Source organism: Phocoena sinus, chromosome 6 (genome assembly GCF_008692025.1).
Source record: "Phocoena sinus isolate mPhoSin1 chromosome 6, mPhoSin1.pri, whole genome shotgun sequence".
NCBI classification, from domain to species: Eukaryota; Metazoa; Chordata; class Mammalia; order Artiodactyla; family Phocoenidae; genus Phocoena; species Phocoena sinus.
This window is the reverse complement of record NC_045768.1, coordinates 51,028,509-51,050,369: the sequence shown is the minus strand read 5'-3', so window position 1 is coordinate 51,050,369 and position 21,861 is coordinate 51,028,509. Positions and strand designations below refer to the sequence as shown.

The 21,861-nt window shown below is 42.8% G+C and overlaps 1 protein-coding gene across 4 annotated transcripts in view; it reads left to right on the top strand.

Moving 5' to 3' along the window:
* The window catches only part of PIP5K1B (phosphatidylinositol-4-phosphate 5-kinase type 1 beta), a 324,986-nt gene that overhangs the window by 86,126 nt on the left and 216,999 nt on the right, over positions 1-21,861 (top strand). For 3 of the 4 annotated variants that reach the window (XM_032635392.1, XM_032635395.1, XM_032635393.1), the window contains exon 2: positions 21,484-21,568. The gene's annotated coding sequence lies outside the window, so the exon portion shown is untranslated. Of the gene's footprint in view, positions 1-14,312; positions 14,324-21,483; positions 21,569-21,861 lie in introns of those variants that run through there. The other variant, XM_032635394.1, reaches the window with a different exon arrangement.

The following is a 21,861-nucleotide window of genomic DNA, read 5'->3' as shown; positions in this document are numbered from 1 at the left end:
TTAAGTTAAAAAAAATTTTTTTACTAATTTAATGTTTTCTTATTTCTCTATATTTCTGATTTTTAAAAAACCGAATTATTTATTTGTTTATTCCTTTTTAGGAAGTTATGAAATCATTTGATCCTAAAAGAGTAAATGAAATGAACTTGGCTTAATAAGGTGTTCTTGTAACTGCCTCCATATCAATCACATTCTTTTTCTCCTGCCTTGGATTTAATAGCTTAGAAATTATGGCTGTAGATTCGTAAGGAGATCGAAAGATAGAATAGACAAAGACTATGTAGATCAAATTATCTGAGAATTTTTTCATGCTTTTAGTAATATTCCAAAGTACGATCAAGGTCACTGTGCACGGTCTTAGCATTGGAAAAGCCCCGGGCTATACATTCTGAGATTTCAAATAAAGTGGATTTATAGTGGAAAGGAACCAGAGTGTTAGACTAAATAGATACATTGTAACAGAGCCATAATGATCTTATTTAGATATTTTCCACATTAAATAAGGCATGTAGTACTGCTCTGTTATTGTCACGATTTTTTTAAAATAAATGAATTTGCATCCATGGTAGTTTTTTTTTTTTTTTATTCTCCATGGAGTACCACACGTGAATAAAATAATCTGTTGGAGCCCAGATTTGAATTAAGCTTCCTCAAAGTATAATGATTCCTTCATTAATTTTAATCTTGTTTTATAAGCAAGAATTTTTTTAAGTTTAGGAAGCCTAATTAACAACATTTTGGAGAGTGAGAATTGGGGTGAATTTCTAATATGGTTGTAACATTGTTCACTTGGTAAATATTTCTTAAGCACCTACTCTAGGCCAGACACCGACCTTTCATTGACAATTTTATCTCAGTTTTCTAAAAGACACATGAATTCCCTTGCTTCATGGAGTTTATATTATAGTGAGAGGTAACACACCAAAAAAAAAAAAAAGAGGAGAGGGAGGGAGGGAAAGTGAGAGACAAACAATGGAATCCTTGCCAATTATAATAAAGGTTAGGAAGGAAGTAAATGAGGGACTGAGAACTTGAATGATAGAGAAGCTCCTGTTCTGTACAGGCTGGTCAGGGAGAAGCGTTACAGACCTGGAGTAGTGTGTGCAGAGCCCTTGAGCTAGAAAGAGCTTGGTGTGTTTGAGGAATTGCAGTAAGGCTAGTGGGGCCGGAGCCTAGTGAGTAAGGGGAAAAACAGCATGAGATGAGGTTGAAGAGCAGGGTAATCAGCAGATTCTACAGGGTCTTACAGGCCAAGGCCAGGAGTCTGGATTTTATTCTAAATGCGATGGGAAAGCATTAAAGGGTTTTACACAAGGGACTCACCTGAACAGATTTCCTCTTCATGATCGTTCTTGCTTGTGGAGAATGGAAGCGGGGAAACCCATGGGGAAGCTGTTGTATTCATCTAGGCAAGAGATGCCGGTTAACAGGGACCCCAAGGGGTAGCAGTAGGATGGAGAGGGGAGGATGAAGAGGGGATGGTGGTTGTGAGACATCAGCAGGACTTGGGGGGAGGGCGTGGTGAGCGGGGAGGGGGGACAGCAGGCATGATTCCTAGGTTACTGACTGGAGTAAAAAAGGGGGATGGAGTGACATTGAACAAGATGGGAGATTGGAAGAGGCAGGAGTAGAGGTGTTTGAGTTCTGTTTAGGATGTATTACGTCTAATATACTTGTGAGAAGCACCAAGGGAGATGTCACTTGGACATGTAAGCCCAAAGCTAAGGAAAGTGACACTCTAGCTAAAATTATATTTGAGATGACCACACTACCCATTAGAATGTTAGCTTGAATCGATTTTTTTAAAGTGCTGGGAGTGTGATTGATAATACTGAAACCCTCTCTCTGTAGTGCATATCCTTTGTTCATCAGTGACTCAGTTTAGGGCACACGCCAGTTGTGAAAATGAACGAAGTGGTGACTCTTCTCTTATTCCATACACATGGCACACAAGACCTTCCCTGCAGAACCTTCCAGATTCATGCCAGACCCCTCCCCAACATGTACCTCTGTATTTCCACCGTGACAAATAACTGGTAATTTCCAGAAGGCACCATGTTGTCCCACCTCCGTGGCTTTGCAAATGCTGCCCCTGTGTCCTGGAAATACCCATTCCAGCTTTTTCTACCTTGCTCTCCACGAGTCATTTAAGATACAACTCAGGGGGCTTTCCTGGTTGGCGCAGTGGTTGAGAGTCTGCCTGCCGATGCAGGGGACACGGGTTCGTGCCCCGGTCTGGGAAGATCCCACATGCCGCGGAGCGGCTGGGCCCGTGAGCCGTGGCCGCTGAGCCTACGCGTCCGGAGCCTGTGCTCCGCAACGGGAGAGGCCACAGCAGTGAGAGGCCCGCGTACCACAAAAAAACAAAAAAAGATACAACTCAGGTAGGAATCACTTCCTCAGAGGAGCCTTCCTGGAATCCAGGTAATGTGCCCCTTCCATGTGCTCCCCTGGGCAACCTGTATCCGCCCCATCTCGGTGCTGATTACACTGTTTTCTGACTGCCAGCTGGTCCTCCTGTTTCTTAGGCAAAATCTCTTAAACCCAGGCAAGAGGGGCCCTGTTCTTGAGGTGTTTAGGTGTAAGCATTCCAAGTGTCAGAATTTTTTTTTTTTTTTTTTTTTGCGGTACGCGGGCCTCTCACTGCTGTGGCCTCTCCCGTTGCAGAGCACAGGCTCCGGACGCCTAGGCTCAGCGGCCATGGCTCACGGGCCCAGCCGCTCCGCGGCATGTGGGAGCCTCCCGGACCGGGGCACGAACCCTCGTCCCCTGCATCAGCAGGCGGACTCTCAACTACTGCGCCACCAGGGAAGCCCGTCAGAATATTTTGAGCTGTTGTCTCCATACCTATATCTCCTTCTTCAACCTCCCCTCGATTCCCAGACAGGAAACTTGACCCGAGTCACTGGTGTCCGTGCCCATTCCCAGTGCTCCCGAGGCTCTCTCAGTTAGCACTTGCTGCTGCCGCGCAGGTAGGTGGTCCAGAGGTATTTTAGGCTGTCACTGTTCCTCTGCCTGCCTGTCTGCCTGCTGATAAGGTGAATTGAAATCGTGTGTATGGGGGAGGAGGGCTTGCTGCCTTCCTTGAACCAAGACTCAGTCGTCCTGAGCTTCTGATGGAAACTCCCCACGTAGGGCTATTCAAGGGGAAACGACAAGCCTGGGCAGCAGAGAACTTGGAATTCCAGGGAGACTTAGTGGTATTAACACTAGGAAAAGGGCACATATTTTTCCATGGATTGCTAATAATCAAAACAATGCTCGATCCTTCCTGGGTTGCATTCCTGAATTTAAACATCAGAGATTTATCCTTTTCCTTGATGTTAAGAGGGTATGTTTAGTACTGAGATACCAGCATGGTGGTGAGCTTTGAGGCAGCCTGCCAGGTGTGTGGGATTTGAAATAAATCCTAAAGCTGAAGATTGGGGATTTCCCCCCCTGTTTTCAAAGCCATAGGAATTGAAATAGTTTAATAATAAGATGGAAAGTTACTCCTGTGAACTTAATACACCACTTGAAAAGAAATCTTTGCCAGAGTGGACTGAGTCTCATCCAACGGATAAGTGAAAGTCTAGACAGTTTTCACTTAAAGGTAAGGTTACTTTGCAGCATAGATATACCCCAGTAGGGTTTGAAGATGAACAGCTCACTCCAAGAGAAGTCCAATCTCAGACTGAAGTTCACTCCTTAGAACGGCCGCTCCACAGGGTCTTCTTCTTTTGTTCTGTGACTCATGCTGTGTTGAATTCTGCTGGAATGAATGACGTAGGCTTGCCGCAGGGTATCACAGCCCAGTTCAGCCCCTGTGCCATAGAAGCAGTGAGGGGATGGAGAGCAAGGCAGTGTGTGAGCGTACCAGAAAGCAGATTAGAAGAGACGCCAAAGGAGCATGGTGGGCATCTCCAGGCGGTAAGATTGCTGGCCAGTTTTATTTTCTTTGTGATTCTCTATATTTGCCCAATATTTCTATAATAGATACGAGTTGCATTTATAGCCATATATATATATATATATATATATATATATATTATTTTTTTTTTTTTGCGTTAGGCGGGCCTCTCACTGCTCTGGCCCCTCCTGCCACGGAGCACAGGCTCCGGACGCGCAGGCTCAGGGGCCATGGCTCATAGGCCCAGCCGCTCCGCGGCATGTGGGATCCTCCCAGACCGGGGCATGAACCCATGTCCCCCGCATCAGCAGGTGGACTCTCAACCACTGCACCACCAGGGAAGCCCATATAGCCATATTTTTTTAAATGTTCAAAAAGAGATCCATTTGAAGAAAATGAGATGGGGGGAGGGATAAATTAGGAGTTAAGGATTAACAGATACACACTACTATATATAAAATAGATAAACAACAAGGACCTACTGTATAACACAGGGAACTATATTCAACTTATTGTAATAACCTATAATGGAAAAGAATCTGAAAAGTAATTCATGTACACCCAAAACTAACACAGCATTGTAAATCAACTATACTTCAGTTGTGTGAAATATAAAACAGGGATGGAAGGAAGGAAAGAAGGAAGGAAGGGAGGGAGGGAGGGAAGGAGGGAGAAAGAGAACTCTTGTAGAAGTATTTGGGATGCAAAATCACCGTCCTAGTTTCTCATCTTGTTTCTCACTCTGAAAACTAAACATTCATTTATTATCCAATGCTAAAAAGAAGGAAGAAGAAAACATTTATGAAGCATTGACTTAACTGAAAATAAGTAAGGACTGAAAATAAGACTTCCTTTCTGTACTCAAGATAGCTTATCTAAGAAGTGTGGCAGGCATTCTTATATGTACATTCATTAGACTTTCAACTTTTAAGTCCGTGTGCCAAGCACTGTGCTAGGCTCTGTGATTTACAGAGAAATACACAGGGGTTATTGCCCTGAAAGGGCTGATAGTGTAGTGGAAAGAAAAGAAATTGAAACTGATAATTACAGTATAATCAGTAAGTGTCACAGTAGGGGCAGGACCAGGGCACCATGGGAGCACAGAGAGGCACTGAGCCCTGACTTGGGAGGAGGAAGGGTGAATTCATAGAAGGAAACGATTGCCTTTGGTGCATCTTGAAGAATAAGAAACACCCAGCCGGGGAAGGGGTGGAGGAACAGTGGCATGTCAGGCTCTGGAGAGAGTGCATGCAATGGAAGGAGGCAAGAGAGCACTATGGCTTCTGAGAACTGCAAGTCATCCCATATGGCAGCAACCATGCTGGGGTGGGCAGCAAGGAGAGATGAATTGAAGAGGCCAGGTCATGAGAGGTCATGTGCTGTGCTAAAGACTTTTGAGTTCCCCCCTGAAGCAGTGGGAAGCTACCACAGGATTTTGAAGAAGGAGAGTGACATCGATTTGCATTATAGAAAGATTCTTCTAGCAATAGTGTGCCCCAGCAAGGCAGACTAATTAGGAGGCTGAGGCAGCAATCTGTGCAAGAAATAAAGAAGTCTCTATTAAGATAGTAACGGGGAAATGCGGAGAAAGAATCAAAGAACGTCAGGGAGATTGATTTAAAAGAATTTGATGCGCTGTGGGGTGAGGTTAAAAGAGGAGTCGGGATGACCCCTTGGTTTCTGGCTTGGACAACTAGATGGATGATGGCAGCATTCTCTGAGCAGGGACGAGTGTGATAAACTAGAATTTATAGTGCCCCTAAGGTGCTATATAAGAACCCTGAAAGCAACTGAAGATATAGATCTGGAGCTCAAGAAAGAGATGTAGGCTCAAGAGTTATTGGGGACTATTCCAAGTAGGTGGCAGTTGAACCCCTGGGTAATGGAAGAGATTATGCAGAGGGAGTGAGGAGAAGAGAATACAGAAGACCACGAGGAACAGGAAGTTCACGACGCAGCCCAAGAAGATGGAGCCTGCCAAAGAGACCAAGGTGTGTTCCGAGACGTAGGGGGAAAGCCGGCTATATCAGGAAGGGGAAACCAGGTATATGTGGAATCCTGGTTCAGGCTCACTCTCAAGCCTGCCATCCATGGAAGAAAGGGCAAAGAGCCAGTGACAAGTGGCAGACATGCCCACACCAACTGAGTTTGCCTCTAACAAGTCTCCCTGGACATGAACGTCTGCCAACATTTCATTTGTAAAACGTCTGGCAATATAAGTTTTCTGTTTGTTTAACTGGGCGTATTGCCTCCCCCAAGCAAAATCAGGCTTCTGTTAGTAAAGACCGTAAAGAAAGGGATTTGGGGTAGGCAGACGACAGTGTTGGCCATGTGGGGTAGCCAAGGGCGGAGGCACTGTCGGTGGAGGAAGACTGGTCATCCATCAGTTCAACACAGATCTCAGAGCCCAGCGTGTGCAAGCTACTCCAAGGTCAATGCCGTGAAGAAGTCCAGAAAGGTGAGGAATGAAACTTCATGGGTGAGGTAACCAGTAGCCCACTTGTGAAGTTGGGGTGGTTATGGGGGGTGGCTGGATTGCTGCTGCATGCGGAAGTGAAGGGGAAGGGGAGGAAGTCAAGGCAGGGAGCGAACACTAGTCTTCGGAGGATTTGATCTTGAGCGTAAGGGGAGTGAGAAGGTTGCAACCAGAAGAGGGCGTCAGGGTGAAGAAGACGTGTGCGGGAGGAAGGGTCTCAGGAAAGGTATCAACATGCTCATATTCCCAAGGTAAAGGGGCAGATGAGAGAAAGCGGTTGAAGGTCCAGGTCAAAGGATAACTGATGGAGAGAGGGCTCTAGACTGGTGTGTGCGGGAGGGAACACAGAACGTTCCTTAGCTGTGCATTAGAGAGGAGGAGAGAGCCCCAGACTAGAGAGAAGGTTGGGGACCAGCGTGTGAGAGTTCACAGGTGGGAAAGGCAGCAAATGAAGGGACCGTTCATCCCTCTGTGAAGCAGGAGGCAAGGTGCAGAGATTGTCAGGCAGGGCACCTAAGGAAATAAGCGAAGTCTTAAAATAGGCAGTATTCGTAGAGGGGTTAGGGGCCCTTCTTTGGAACTGGACAGTCTGTATGCTCACAGCCTGGTTCTGCCACTTGACTGTGTGAATTTGGATAAGCTATTTAATCTCTCTGCGCCTTAGTTTTCTCATCTGTAAAATGAGGGTAATAACAGAAGCCTGTTACTTGGAGTCGTTGAGAGAATTAAATGGCTTGATTAATGTACTTTTTTTTTTTTTTTTGCGGTACACGGGCCTCTCACTGTTGTGGCCTCTCCCGTCGCGGAGCACAGGCTCCGGACGCGCAGGCTCAGCGGCCATGACTCACGGGTCCAGCCGCTCCGCGGCATGTGGGATCTTCCCGGACCGGGGCACGAACCCGTGTCCCCTGCATCGGCAGGCGGACTCTCAACCACTGCGCCACCAGGGAAGCCCTTGATTAATGTACTTTTAACTGTGCCTGGCACAGAAAAAGTGCTCCATATGTATTATCTGTACTAATTACTATTAGGACTGAGAGCAAATGCAGTCTGGGGTCACACAAACACCAAAATGTAAGCGGTCGGTGGAGATTCTGCGAGCACAGCCAAGGAAGCACTGTGTTCTTCTAGGAAAGAGGGATGGAAGGAATCAAGAAGTCCTCAGGGACGAAAGACACTGGACTGATGCACAGGTCACGGAAAACAAATACTGGGCTTAGGCAAGAGGCTGTGGAAGAGCATATGCTCTCCTGAGACTTGAGAGAGGGCAGGGGAGGCGCGGTGTGTATGTGTAAAGGCTCCTCCCACCTCCAGGGAGGCAGAAATGCGCCGGCAGAGCAGAGCCGTGAGCCCGAGACTCTGCAGGGCCTTGAGTGCTGGGAGTCTGCCCCGTAGCCACGTGAAGTTTGGAAGCACAGCAGTGACAGGATCCGCTGTGGCTCATGGTGCCCCTGCTGGTGCGAGTAGCTGAGGAGACTGATGATAATAATAACGCTAAATTTATGGAGTGTGTGCTCTATGCCCGGGATACCATGAATGCTTTACATGTTGGTCACTCCTCACAGATGCCCTGTGAGAGAGGGCATTTCCCCCATTTCTCAGATGCAGAGGCTGTACAGCTGGTGAAGCCGGGCAGTCTGACTCCATCCCGTTTCCGTGACCACTTGGTTGTCACCACCTTGCCCATTAGGGCGTGACTTGGAGGAAAGGGTGGCAGGCGGAGGATGGGGTGAAGACCTCAGTTAAGCCCGTGGTAGCTTGTTGATAGTGGATTTTCTGTCCTGGTCAAGGAGAGTTTGGCCATAAAGATTAGAACCTCCTGCAGAGAGCTCAGGGGAATGGTGGATGTGTTATGAAGATACAGGACTCCCCCAGAAGCCAGCTGCTAGCTAGGGAGTGTGACTAGATTCCAGGGCTGGGTGTCGGCAGGCAGTAGTAGTATCTCTGTCTGTCTGGAAACACAGAGCCTTGTCTGTGCATCATTCTATAGTCTGATTAAATGGCGAGGTTCTCAGTTTCAGTGACTCTGGCTGGCTTCTGGCTCTCCCTGACCTGAGAAGTCCAAGACCAACCCCACTTGACCACTTAGTCCCTGCGTTGTGGGAAAGTTCTCAATATGGATATAACCCAGTGGATCAGCCTGGGCCTAGTGTGGCCCCTCGGTTCATCCTGAGGCTGGGATGGAGGTGGGGAGGGTACCACACGCGGGGAGACAGCTGCTCTTAGAGCTCCCATGATGGTCCACAATTAGCAAGGCTTGAAATATTAGTCACCCCGACTGGCCCCCAAATTCCCACAGGCCCTGGCAGTGCCTGGGTTCTGACCGTGTTTGCATTGTCAGCACCACTCAGGGCTCTGTCCTTTCAGTGTCGAGCTCAACCTCGCCTTCTAGGTTCTCACCACCGTGACCACTGCAGCAACTGCTGCGTTCACTCTTTCAATCCAGTCTTCCGTTCCCATTTCATCCTGTCTCCTTTTAAGCAATATTATTATTTTTAATGTTATTGGCCCCCTACTCAAAAGCCTTCAGCAGGTGTTCTCTAGTTTTTCGTATCTGTGGTTGGCTCCCAAGGCCATCTAGCCCGGGACTAATCACTGTCTCCAACTTCATCCCCCACTATTAGGTCAGGACGATCTTCCTCTCTCACCAGGAGTAGTTTTCCCAGATGCACCCACCGCTGTCACCCGACAGCTGCTCCATCCATTAGGGCTGCCTACTCCAGACCCTGTCATCTCCTCTTCTCTGAACAACTCCTTTAGTCTTGATTCTCCAGTTAAACTGTTGGTTTGTTGAAAACAACTCTCTGTCAGGATGTCTCAAACCTGAACACAGAACTTGGGAAATTTAATATTCAGGGACTAATAACTGATTTATGATCTCATGGCCTTGGGTTTTTGGGGTCAAGTTTTTTTTGTTTTTGTTTTTTTTAATTTTTAATTGCATTTTTTAGAACATTCCATGTAAGCCCTCTGACTGTGATAATTGAATACCTGTTAGAAGCAAAGCCAAGTAAAAGGTATTAGCTCCTAATCCTGTTAAAGACTTGCCCATTATTTCTGTGCTTTTGTTTTGGCTTCTCTTTTAAGCACTTTGACAACAGGGACCATCTTACTCATTGTCATTTCCCCCCAAAGTACCTACCATAGAAGTGCTGGAATCAATGTTTGGGTAAATGAATACTCTTCCGGGTGAAAGTGTGTCATTAAGTGGTCATCTCACCGCTGTTTTCCCTCTATCTAGACTTTTATATTTGTGCCTCGTTTGAAACTTCTCTTATTACTTGTTGACTATTAAGGTTATTAGCCTAGAACTCTAGAAAATTTTTCTCCTGCTCAGAGTCTCTTCTACTCTTCGGAGCATTTGCCATTCCCCTGAGCAGTGCGTTTCTTTTAGGGTCCTATGTACCCCCATCTCTGTCCTTTCAGATTTCCCCTCAGACACACAGCCCACAAACACTGGCCAAAAGAAAGTGCTTTGGGGTAAACTACTATCTGTCCCTTGTTTGGGGGGCATGTAGGAGATCTGTGTTGCTCTGGCTTTCTTTAAAGAAGATGAAATAGGCCCAGAAATACCCTGAACACTGCTGCAGGAGCAAAACCAAATCGATTTTGGTTATTTTGTTTGGACTACTTCTTTTTACCAGTCATGACTGCATTCATTCGCATATGGTTTACACAATTATTATTATTGGAGTAACTGAATAATTTCTGAGGCATATACTCTTGGGGGGAGAAAAAGAGGAAGATAGGTTAGAAATAAAATGTGGAAAGGAAACGTCATCTGGTAAATAAAAAATGAGGGGCTTCCCTGGTGGCGCAGTGGTTGGGAGTCCGCCTGTCGATGCAGGGGACACGGGTTCGTGCCCCGGTCCGGGAAGATCCCACATGCTGCGGAGCGGCTGGGCCCGTGAGCCACGGCTGCTGGGCCTGCGCGTCCGCGACGGGAGAGGCCACAGCAGTGAGAGGCCTGCGTACAGCAAAAAAAAAAAAAAAAAAAAAAAAAAATGAGAAAGTTTACAGTGTAGTAAGAATATAATGTTGTGAAGTCTACCCAATATCAAATGTCTAGTAAAACCGGGGAAAGAAAAAATGTAAGCATTATATAGAGGTAGAAAGCCCAACTCTGTGCAATTCTTAGTGACGGTCCCAGATGTCTCTGGGAAGAGACAAAAAAGTGACGATGTTTGTGAAGTCTTCATAGAGGCTTTTCCTTGTGCCAAATGGAAGCCCAGGTGTCATGACCATGTATGAATTTACTCTCCTGACGTTTCAGCTCTTTCCCCAACCCTCTTACTCTACCCCCAAACACACACAAACACACAGTAGGTCTTTGTGTATTTAACATGAAAACCAGGGCAGGAGAAGATTGTACAATAATGGTGTTTTCCTGAAAGGCTGTGAGTTGCACTGGTCTGGAACCAACACACCCGTCACAGTTGTTTCCATGGGCTACTTTCTTCTGTCTAATGTTTGCAGTGAAGGCTTGGTTTGAAAAGACGTATGAATTCTTTTAGCACAACCTTTGTTGGGAAAATGAATTACGAGTGGTTCATTTTATGCTGAGCCTTTTGTCATCGCCATTTATAGCTATTCTGTTTATTCACTTGGTGAGAGCCATTCTGAGAGTTGATGAGTGTGTTTCGTGAGAGACTATAAGAGCCCTGCAATTTGTTTTGATTGGTCTCCATTTGGATTCATAGCAAGCAGGTGCCACCGTTTGGAATTGGTTTTGGCAGCAGCTTGGTTATAGAAATATTAGATACATGAAACGAAACCTCATTTAAATTATTTTCATCAGTAGGAATAGGGGAGCATTACACTGAATATAAGCACCACGGTTTTATTTTTACAGCTTCTGAGCTTACAAATGTGTAACATACCATATGTCTGAACATATGTGTGTATAGGTGGCCTCCTTTGTGCAGATACTCAACATGCAGATCTTTTGCATTTCTTTGAGAGTTTATGCAAATATTCTAAAGAAAGAAATGTGAGCCTATGATTTCTTAATAAAACAGAAAAGTTTTCCCATTTGAAAAATATAGGTATTTCTACTTTGGAAAATCTGTCAAGGATTGTTTTCAGTTTGGTGTATTCTTGTTGCTTATATTTAAGCCTTGGAAAATAACCTATCACATTTTTAAGCCTTTGGTTTTTCCTGTCTGTTCTCTTATTGTTGTTGTTTGTTGCCAAAGCCACATTAGAAGAGTATCAAACCCCTTCCAAGTGCACGGGAAGGACTACAATACTTCTTACCTCCCCAGCAAAACTACTTACGAGGCTGACATTTTCCTAAGAATGACTTTCTAGGTTTTCATGAAAACCATATACATTTTTTACAAATTTATTTTTATTTAGGCAAGGGACTGAACAGGGATTTGTGATCATAGGTGGAATGACCAATCTGGATGTCTGTCTGTAACCCTATAAGTAACATCCTAAGCCTGCTTCTGGGTATATTCTTTTTTTTTTTTTTTTTTTTTTTTGCGGTACGCGGGCCTCTCACTGTTGTGGCCCCTCCCGTTGTGGAGCACAGGCTCCGGACGCGCAGGCTCAGCGGCCATGGCTCACGGGCCCAGCCGCTCCGCGGCATGCGGGATCTTCCCAGACCGAGGCACGAACCCGTGTCCCCTGCATCGGCAGGCGGACTCTCAACCACTGCGCCACCAGGGAAGCCCTGGGTATATTCTTAAAATGCCAGATTCAAGATCTCAGAGAACATGGCCGGAAAATGTGTTAAATATGCTTCATCCTGCTGGGGCTTTCTTTAAGCTGCCATGGCACCTGGCATCTTCCTCACCCTCTACGTCTCAACCTTGTGTCCCCCCAGAAACTGCTCAGTTTCAGTGTTCCTCATAAATGAAGCTTTCCATGGTCCCTACAGGCTGACTTTGGGCAGCTCTTTCTCCAAGAACCCTAGTAAAGCACGTGGCATGTTGTATTGTACCTGTCCCCATGTCTGTCTCTTCTGCTGATGTGACTTCTTTGAGGACGAGAATCTGTTTCTGTCTTTATGGCTCCAGGGCCAAGCTCATAGACTGACATGTACTCTTCAATGATGTTGATGAATGCATGAAAAAGTGAATTAATTTGCTGGCAGATAAAATGAACTCAGAAGAGCATAATTTAAACAGAAATGATTAACATTAACAGGCAGACATGAGCAAGGCCCAATTGTGTTTTAATTGCTTTCTCTATTGGGAAATGATCTAGGAAATGTTACCATAGATAGCCTGAATGGCGTGAGAACACTTGAATATGGCTAACTTGTGGAAGATCAGTTCCCATAGGGCAGGTTGTACTCGTGATGATGAAATGATTAGTGAGTCTCCTCATTCCAAAGAGGATCTGACGGGAGGCTCTACCCAAGAAAGCTGGCAATGGCACCAAACCAGAATCGCCATGTAACAGAGTCAGCAGGATTCGTGATAGAAAAGAAGTGGATAGGACCCAAGGTCATAGAGAATCAGTAGAAGAGATGGACTGAAAACCAAAGCCTTCAGAGGCCTCTTGCACTGTTCTTCCCATTAGTCCTTGTTGCGTTGTTTTATTGGTGTTTAATGAAGAGGTTGTTTTTATGGGAACATCAGTAAGGACTCATGGCTAGTGCCCCTCGCCTCTTGTATCTATAGGTTGGCTTGCTTAGTTGGGTAATTTGGTAATTAGTCATTTCCCCCCTCATTTGGCCTTGCATGAGGAGCAAACTCATCTGTGGCAAATTAAAATACTGACTTCGATGGCCTTAGCTGGGAAATTAGAGGTTGAAAGGGTTACATCTGACTAACTCGAATATGGCCCCCAAGTATAATATATCTAAAACCTTCGGTAACTGTAGAGCTTTTGTTTTTGTTTTTAACACCTTTATTGGAGTATAATTGCTTTACAATGGTGTGTTAGTTTCTGCTTTATAACAAGGTGAATCAGCTATACATATACATACATCCCCATATCTCCTCCCTCTTGCGTCTCCCTCCCACCCTCCCTATCCCACCCTCTAGGTGGTCACAAAGCACCGAGCTGATCTCCCTGTGCTATGCGGCTGCTTCCCACTAGCTATCTATTTTACGTTTGGTAGTGTATATATGTCCATGCCACTCTCTCACTTCATCCCAGCTTACCCTTCCCCCTCCCCATGTCCTCAAGTCCATTCTTTAACTGTAGAGTTTTAAAAAGCTCCCCTACCACCTTGTAAACTCAGAAATGCCCTCCAGGTTGAGACTCACTGATGTCGAACAAGTTTTACAGGAAATAATTATGTAAATTAATGTTGTCAGCTAACCTCCTGATTGCATTTACAAATTGAAAAATACAATGCAATATTTAGTAGACAGTCTTCCAACATATTGTCAAATAACTAGGAGGGAGAGTGTGCTATGGTAGATTTGAAGTCAGACAGCTCTGGATCAAGTCTCAACCCCACCACCTCTTGACTTGACCCCAGGCAAATTGTCCCAAGTCACAGTCTCACTCCTACGCTTAATGAAGAGGCTGCAGTAGACCCTGGCTGCTTTGTAGTGATCTATTTAAGCTCTTTGGAAATCCCCAGAGTCAAAAAAATAGAAATGTTTGTACCAGCTCCTAGCCTGCCTCCCAATCCACATTTTCTTTGGGAACCATGTATCTTGTGCATATCATTAGCTCATATCTGCTTTCCCACATTCATATTTTTATCTCATTTTTGTATCTCATTCTGTAGCCCATCACTGGCCTGTTTGTCTCAAAGCCATTCCTCACTCTTCTCCTGTTCTGCGTCACAGGGCAGGCATTCCTAAAGGATACATTTCTCGGGCTCCCTGTGTCACATGGTTTTCAGTAGGCTGGCCCATGGGAGCCATAGACAGGGATTGCTGGGTAGAGGGGCTGAGGGAGAATCTAGAGTGTATCCCCCCTCTGTGCCCTGGGTAGTATCCGCAACAGTGACTGTCTTCACCATGCCTCCAAATATACCCCCTCCTTCTGTAGTTCCAACCTCTTCCAGTTCACCCTCGCCATGATGTTCCGCAGATCCCTCCGACTTTTGAAGTCTGGTAACACCCCTTCACTTGGTGCGCCTCTAGCCCTTGGGGTGCCGATGTTAGTCTCTGCATTTCATCACCATCTTTTGCTTAGCTTTTTAACTCACCCGTCACTTTTGTAACTAATTCCATGTCTTAAATTCTCTTTCTTTAACATGCCCAGAATAGGTTCTGTGTTCCCTCCTGGACCCTAACGTCTCTCTTGAAGTGATAAAACGTATTTATTGCCTCTACTGCTTAGAGTAGCTTAGATGAACCCAAGGCCTTGAAGCATACTGAAAAAACTGGTTCCCCAGACCCACCATGCAGAGGCAGTGATTTAGTTGTTTTGGTGCATGGCCTGAGAACCTGAATTTTCAGAAAGCTCCCCAGGGGTTCTGATGCTCAGCATTGGTAAAGAGAACAGCAAACCAGGCTGAGATGGAGGGGTTTGGGAGTTGCTATATTTCTTCACCACTAAGGGCTTCACTTCTACAAACCAGCCTCACAGCGAGAGCCTCAGCGAAATTAAAAATGACTGCATCCCATGGATGTTATAGAAAAGTCAATCACAAGCGTCAGAATCACACAAGCTAAATTGAAGAATGCCAAAGGATTCGTTGCAGGATTAAATGAAATCTTCTTTGTGACAGCATCTCACACATAGTTGTTGCTCAATAAGTCTTTCCTTCCCTCCAATTGAATGAAAGCATAGAAAGATAGCAGGCCCTGAAATAGTATACATTATTTATTCCTTATGCTAACAAAATCCAGATACCAAATACCAGAAAGGATAGATAAGCCATCATCAAGTCAAAAAAATTTCATTGCTTGGCATGTATTATTGTTAGCTGAGCTGGTGTTTCAACAATCTAATCATATGACACTATTAATTGGCTCTGTTTAATGTCAGAAATAATTTAAGGAAATAAGTTCTAACAGGGAGTCTCGTGTCAGATTACATATTAACACATCTCCTAAGGAGACCTGAGTCATGATTATGCCCTTACTTGGCCATTAGCATTCCTGCATTCCAGGCTCTTGCCAGAGACTATAATTTTGAGTGGTCCCCTGTCCAGTTCTTATCAAAAGGTTGGTCACGAGAAATAATTTTCAGAGAGCACTGCCTGAAGGATATGAAGTCTGTTCGTTCCTCAGCTAGAGAGCCTACATATTATTCATGGTTTAAGTCATCAGATCTCCGTGTAACAGCTTCTTGTCAGTTTCCCTTTGCTGGGCAGGATTGATGAAAAAAGACACATCTGTCCTTGTGGAATTTTTGAACTCTGTGTTCAAAGGGAAAACTCTCATAGGTTTCTAGACAGAGAAAACCAATACGTTACCAAGACAGAAGCATCAGACTAGCGTGAAACGACTCACCTGTAAGCCAGGAAGCAAGAAGACAGCAGTGACGTGGCAATAGGGAGATGAAAGAAAGGTCTGGGAGCCAAGAATCCGAGAGATCTAGTTATACATGGGGACAAAGGAAAGACATTTCTGGACGTGGAATGACACAGAGCAGACCATCCATGCGCCACTTCTTAGGAACTACTTGAAAAGTTGTTCCAACTGAATGAAAATTGAATCAGAACAAAGGTGTTAGGATAGGAGGAGATGAAGAGTCAAAGAAACAATGATGAGCAATGAACCTTGTAAAACTTGTGGTCAAGTCTAAATAAATGTTAATAATATGACTGTGAGCTATAAATTGTTCATTAAGAAGAGCTGTGTCAACTACAAGGAGCTATTTAGTGGTTCAAAATGGAGCAGTCATTGAGAGAGTAAAAATATTCCATATATCTCCTCTTGCGGGGGAGGAAGAGAACAGATGTCATGGGTTGGGCTCTCTAGAAGCAGGCACTGGGACAGAGTTTTGGGTGCAAGATGTTTTCAGGGATCAAAAAAACATATATTGAAGTCCCAACCCTCAGTACCTGTGAAACATGACTTCATTTGGAAATAGAGTCTTTGCAGATGTAATGAAGTTAAGATGAGGTCATTGGGTGGGTCCCAATCCAATAGGACTGGTGTCCGCATAAGAAGAGGAAAATGCCACGTGAAGGCAGACAACAGAGGCACAGACTGGAGTGATGCAGCTGCATGCAAAGGAACGCTCAGGATGAACGGCCACCACCATGCAGCTAGGAGGAGGAAAGGAAGGATGCAGTCCAGAGCCTGGGTGGAGCAGGGCCCTGCTGACACCTTGATTTTGGACTTTCAGCCTCCGTAACTGTGAGAGGATGAATTTCCGTCGTTTTAAGCCACACAGTTTGGAGAGTGATACAACCTGTGAAAGGAGGAGGGGGGAAGCACGGTCAGGCAAGCAGAGGAAGAAGTCAGACTTCCATGTAGGACCCACAAAGCCGGGGCCAACTCAGTGGGGAGCTGCCCTATCATTCAGTCACAGGCTGTGTGCAGCCCCAGCAAGGCCAGGGCCTGCGAGAGGAGGCTCCCTGCAGAGGCAGACCCTGAAAGGGCTGGCAGCCGGAGGCGTCTGCTGACCACACTCTTAGCGGTGAGCAACCTGCCCTCCTTGAGGGGAGATCTGGGTGGCACAGGTCTGCGTCTAGCACAATAGACCATAGGAAAAATGCCTGGGTAGTGGGATGGCATAAAGTCATTTTATTATTATTATTTTTTACTAGAAATATATAGACTCTTAATGGTTTAAAAATAGAAAGATAATTATGAGCAAAATATATGTGGAATAAAAAATTTCAATTAATGGGAAAAAATAGAATTGTAAATTTTATTAACCCAGCAAGAAAGGAATAGATAAAAATAAATGCAGGAACCATAACTGTAATTAATAGTAAACAAATATGATGCAAGTAAACCAAATATAATCTAATCACAATAGATGTGAATTTGTTAAGTCCCCTTTCAAATGACAAAGACTCTTAGATCGGTTAAAAAAAAAAAATCCAGTTTTAAGCTGTTTGTCAGGAACACAGCTGAAACCAAATGACAATGACTAAAAAAGCTGAAGATAAAAAAATGGGCAAGAAGATGCCAAGCATGTGCAAATAAAAGGAAGGAAGTGAGGATATTAGCATCAAGATGGAATCCAAGACCAAAATTATTAAATAAGAAAAAAAGATACTTTTGCAGATAAAGAGTACAATTCACAAGGACACTATTATACATATAACCTTTGTACACGGCCAGCATAGTTATGGAAATTTTAAGGCAAAAAATAAAAAGTAGAAATACAGGAGAATATGATTGACCTATAACCATATCAGAGAATTTTACTGTATTTTTTCATAATTTGACAAAGTAGACAGTGTTATAAGGTGGCAATAATACAGTGTTTTTCTACCCTAGAAACAGGGCACAGGCACGTTTTTCTCTTGTGGCTACGTAACATTTACAAAAAATTGTTTCTATGGCCATAGGAAAAAACTTGAACTTGAGTGGGAGGGGAAATTTTACTTATCCCATATTTTGATCCCAGTGCAATAAGCAAGAATATAGCAATGAATGAAAAGATTAATAATTAAAATATAAATACTTGACATTAAGAAACTCTCTTATAGATGATTCCTGGATCAAATTGAAAATCAAGTCCAAAATTACAAATTATTTGGAAATTAAACAGAATACTTCACATCAAAATTTATGAGGAAATCATTAATATATTCAGGAATACTTTGTAGCCTAAGTGATTTTAATACTATCTTTTTAAAAGAGTGAAAATAAACTAAGTAGTGCATCTAAGAAATTCTTTAAAGCCCAAAGAAAGAAAATATTAAAAGCTAAAATTAATGGAAATGGCCACAAAAACAAATAATAGAAAAGGGAAGTCTAACAAAAATACATATTTATAACATATATATGCAACATATAATACATATACATTTTATGTCTACACACACACACAAACATATGCATACATGCACACACACACACCCCATCAGGAATAAGGAAAAAGACATCACCTGGATCCCAAAAGAATCGAAAGAATTCAGTAACAAAATATTATGTGTTAACTTTATGACAATAAATTTAAAAGTCTAAAGGAAATCGATGGCTTTCTAACAATTAAATTATGAAAATTTGATTCAAAGAAAGGTTATAAATTCCAAGAAATGAATAATCCCCCCAAACTAAGTGCATATAAAGAGCCATCCAATTTTATGAAAAGTATTAATTTTTTAATGCCAAAACCTGATAAAGATGGGAGAAAAATCATTCAATTTCAATCATGAAAATATCCTTTTAAAAATGGTAGCAAATCAAATCCAAGTTAAGGTTTTTCTAGAAATATATAATTTTTCATTGTGAAGTTTCTCAATGTTATATTTGGCACAGTAGAATAAAGAAGAACAATTATGATTATATCAACTGATGCTGAAAATGCATTTGATATAATTCAGTAGACATTCCTAATAAAAAGAGTAAAGTAGAATATAGCAGAAAGAAGCTACTATGCTACCAAACAAACAAGACCATTGTAGAGGATGGTGACTACTGTAGGATTATAATATAAATATCAAGCACTACTACTGTTACTCAACTGCTATTATTCAACATTTATTTGGAAGTTCATTGAATGTAAGAGGAAAAGAAATAGAAGTACGATGTATAAATATTGCAGGTAGTGTGATTGAGACTCTGCCTAAAATCTTTTAAAATTCTGTAAGAGGATTTGATTAAATGACTGGGTGAAAGATAATAGCTGAAACCCAATCATTTTCTTTCTATGAGTTAATAACCAGTTAGAAATGCAAATAGAAAAATCCCTATTTAAAAGCAGGACAAACTAAAGTATCTGGGAATGAATTTAGTAAGACATAAGACAAAAACAAAAGATACGGTTGTAGTAAAAGATATAAAATAACATTTGAAGAAACAGAGAACTATACCATGATTTGAATAAGAAAACTTAAAATTCCAAAGATATTAATGCTTCCCAAAGTAGTATATAACTTTAATATAATTCTAGTCAGAATTCCAACTTGGCAGGGGGCTGGTGGGGTGGGCGTGTTTTCAGGTTAAGCAATGTGCTTTTCAAGTCCATATAAAAATATAAACTTGGAAGAAAAATAGTGTGGGGAACTTGTAGCAGCAGCATGTTACTGCGTTTAAGACAACATTAGCTTAGAAATCAACAAGTAAGTCTTTGGAACAGAGAGCCTAGAAATATATTGAGGTATATAGGAAAACTTAATATTTGCTAAAGGAAGCATGAAGGCATGTCCTTCCAGTAAGAAGATAGATTATAAAGTAAATGATGTTGGGGCAGTTAGCTACCCATCTGGGAGACGATGAGGTTAGTTAGATTCCATTTGAAGCAAAGATCTAATGTTAAAAATGAGCTATAAAGGTATTTGAAGAAAATACAGGAGAATACATGTAGTGTAACATCAGGCTTGGGAGAACTCTCCCAAGTAAGACAGTAAATCCACAGTCCATCTAGGAAAAATTAGTAGATTTGACTCTGTAAATATTTTAAATGTCTACCTGACAAGGCACCATAAACAGAGCCAAAAGATGAACAGCAGCTTGCAGCTCATATGACACAGTTAATGTTTAATATACCAGGAGATCTTACAGATTGATTATAAAAGAAAAAAAGATAAACAGCACAGTATAAAAATAAGCAAAAGGAAATGAACTGAAAATGTAAATCACCAGTAAACCTGTGAAGAGGATAGGCCCCGTTAGTGGTAAGAGACCGTGAATTAAAATGACCGAGGTGTCATTCTCTGCCCATTAGATTGGCAAACATTTTAAAGATGGCAAACATCCAGTGCTGATTAGTATGTCATTAAGCAGGTACTCATTATGCACTGTGGGACTCATTGCTTCACCCTTTTTACAGAAAAGAATGTAACAAAGGTCCTTCGAATACTGAATGCACTTATCAACTTTGGATCAATTTCCAGGATTCTTTCCCACAGAAATAAAAGTACTAGAACATTAGAGATGTTTATGTAAGTCTGTTTATTCCTTCTCTGGTTACAGTAGCCAAACCTGGAAACTGTCTGCATGTTTGTCCAGGAGGGAGTGATTGCTTAAATGATGGTGTATCCATTTTGTGGAATATGGTACAGTTATTTTTTTTAAAGGTTACACACCATAGGATTCCATTTGTACCTTTTTTTTTTTTTTTTTTTTTTTTGGTTGTGCCGGGTCTTAGTTGCGGCAGGCAGGCTCCTCCTAGTTGTGGCTCGTGGGCTTCTTAGTTGCAGCTCGCTGACTCCTTAGTTGTGGCATGCGAACTCTTAGCTGCGGGATGCAAGCGGGATCTAGTTCCCTGATCAGGGATTGAACCCAGGCCCTCTGCATTGGGAGCGTGGAGTCTTAACCACTGCGCCACCAGGGAAGTCCTGATACAGTTATCTTTAAGTGAGAGAGATATATAATATAGATTTGAAAAATATCTTTAAAATGCTGATAGAAGTGGCTGAAATAAGTGTGTGCATGTGTGTGTGTAAGCGTAGGGAAGATTTTGGAAGTATAGTCAACAAACTGTTACCATTGGTTATCTCATTGGGGAGATACTGATGGGACCTTATTCATTTTTACTTTAAACTGTATTTTTAAAATTGGTTACCATAAGCAAGTATCTCTTTTGTATAAAAACATAATTATAGGGCAAAAAGGTTTGTTGAACTGTCTTTGAAGTTGTGTTATTGAACCAACCTTCATGAAAATCACAGTTGATTTATCACAGGGATAATATTGCAAAATTATCCACACATCACGTGGGGTCTCTTTTTTGAAGACCCACAGGAGAAATTTCCACTGCAGCCTCAGTCCCCAATGTGGTTCATTTGAGCAACTGACTTGTTTTTATCTTACGAACATTGGGCATTTATGTAACTGATTATTTCTTCCTCTGCTGTGACCACTAGGAATCTCAGAGTCAAACTGGAGACTGACCAGGGTATTCAACAACTATACAGGATTACATGGCTCACATTCTGTGACAGACAGCCCATACTGCTGGCACCATCTTGTTGCTCACCTTTATCTTCCCTTTATTTATACACACATTTCTTTATTTTAGTTTTAACTGATTGCATTGTGTGTATCCCTATAGCCACCTCTGATCTCTTCTGGGAGATGAAGTAGAGGTATGAATAAATAATGAATAGTGATTTCTATTTTAACAGGAACCTGGGAAGGAAAACAGTCTCAACAATGAATAGGCCACTCATCACGACCAATTACAGATGACTTGCCATTTCATTGACAAAGGTAAGGCAGTACAGTCTATATTTTTAATTAATTCCAACGGACTCATTATAAGCCCTTACTCTTTTGTTTTATATTTACAAATACTCTAAATCATGTATCTAGTTCATGGCCTTTAACTTTGACATTATCAAATTGAAAACAAACAGCAAGCAAATAGAAACAGGAAATGTTGTGGATGTTGGCATGCCAAAAGGGGCAGAACCCAGGAGATGTGGTCTCTGCTATTAATTACTGTGTATGGTTAAATATTTGACTAGCATTAGTGTTTTCCTTATTTCTAAATGTAGCAGTGC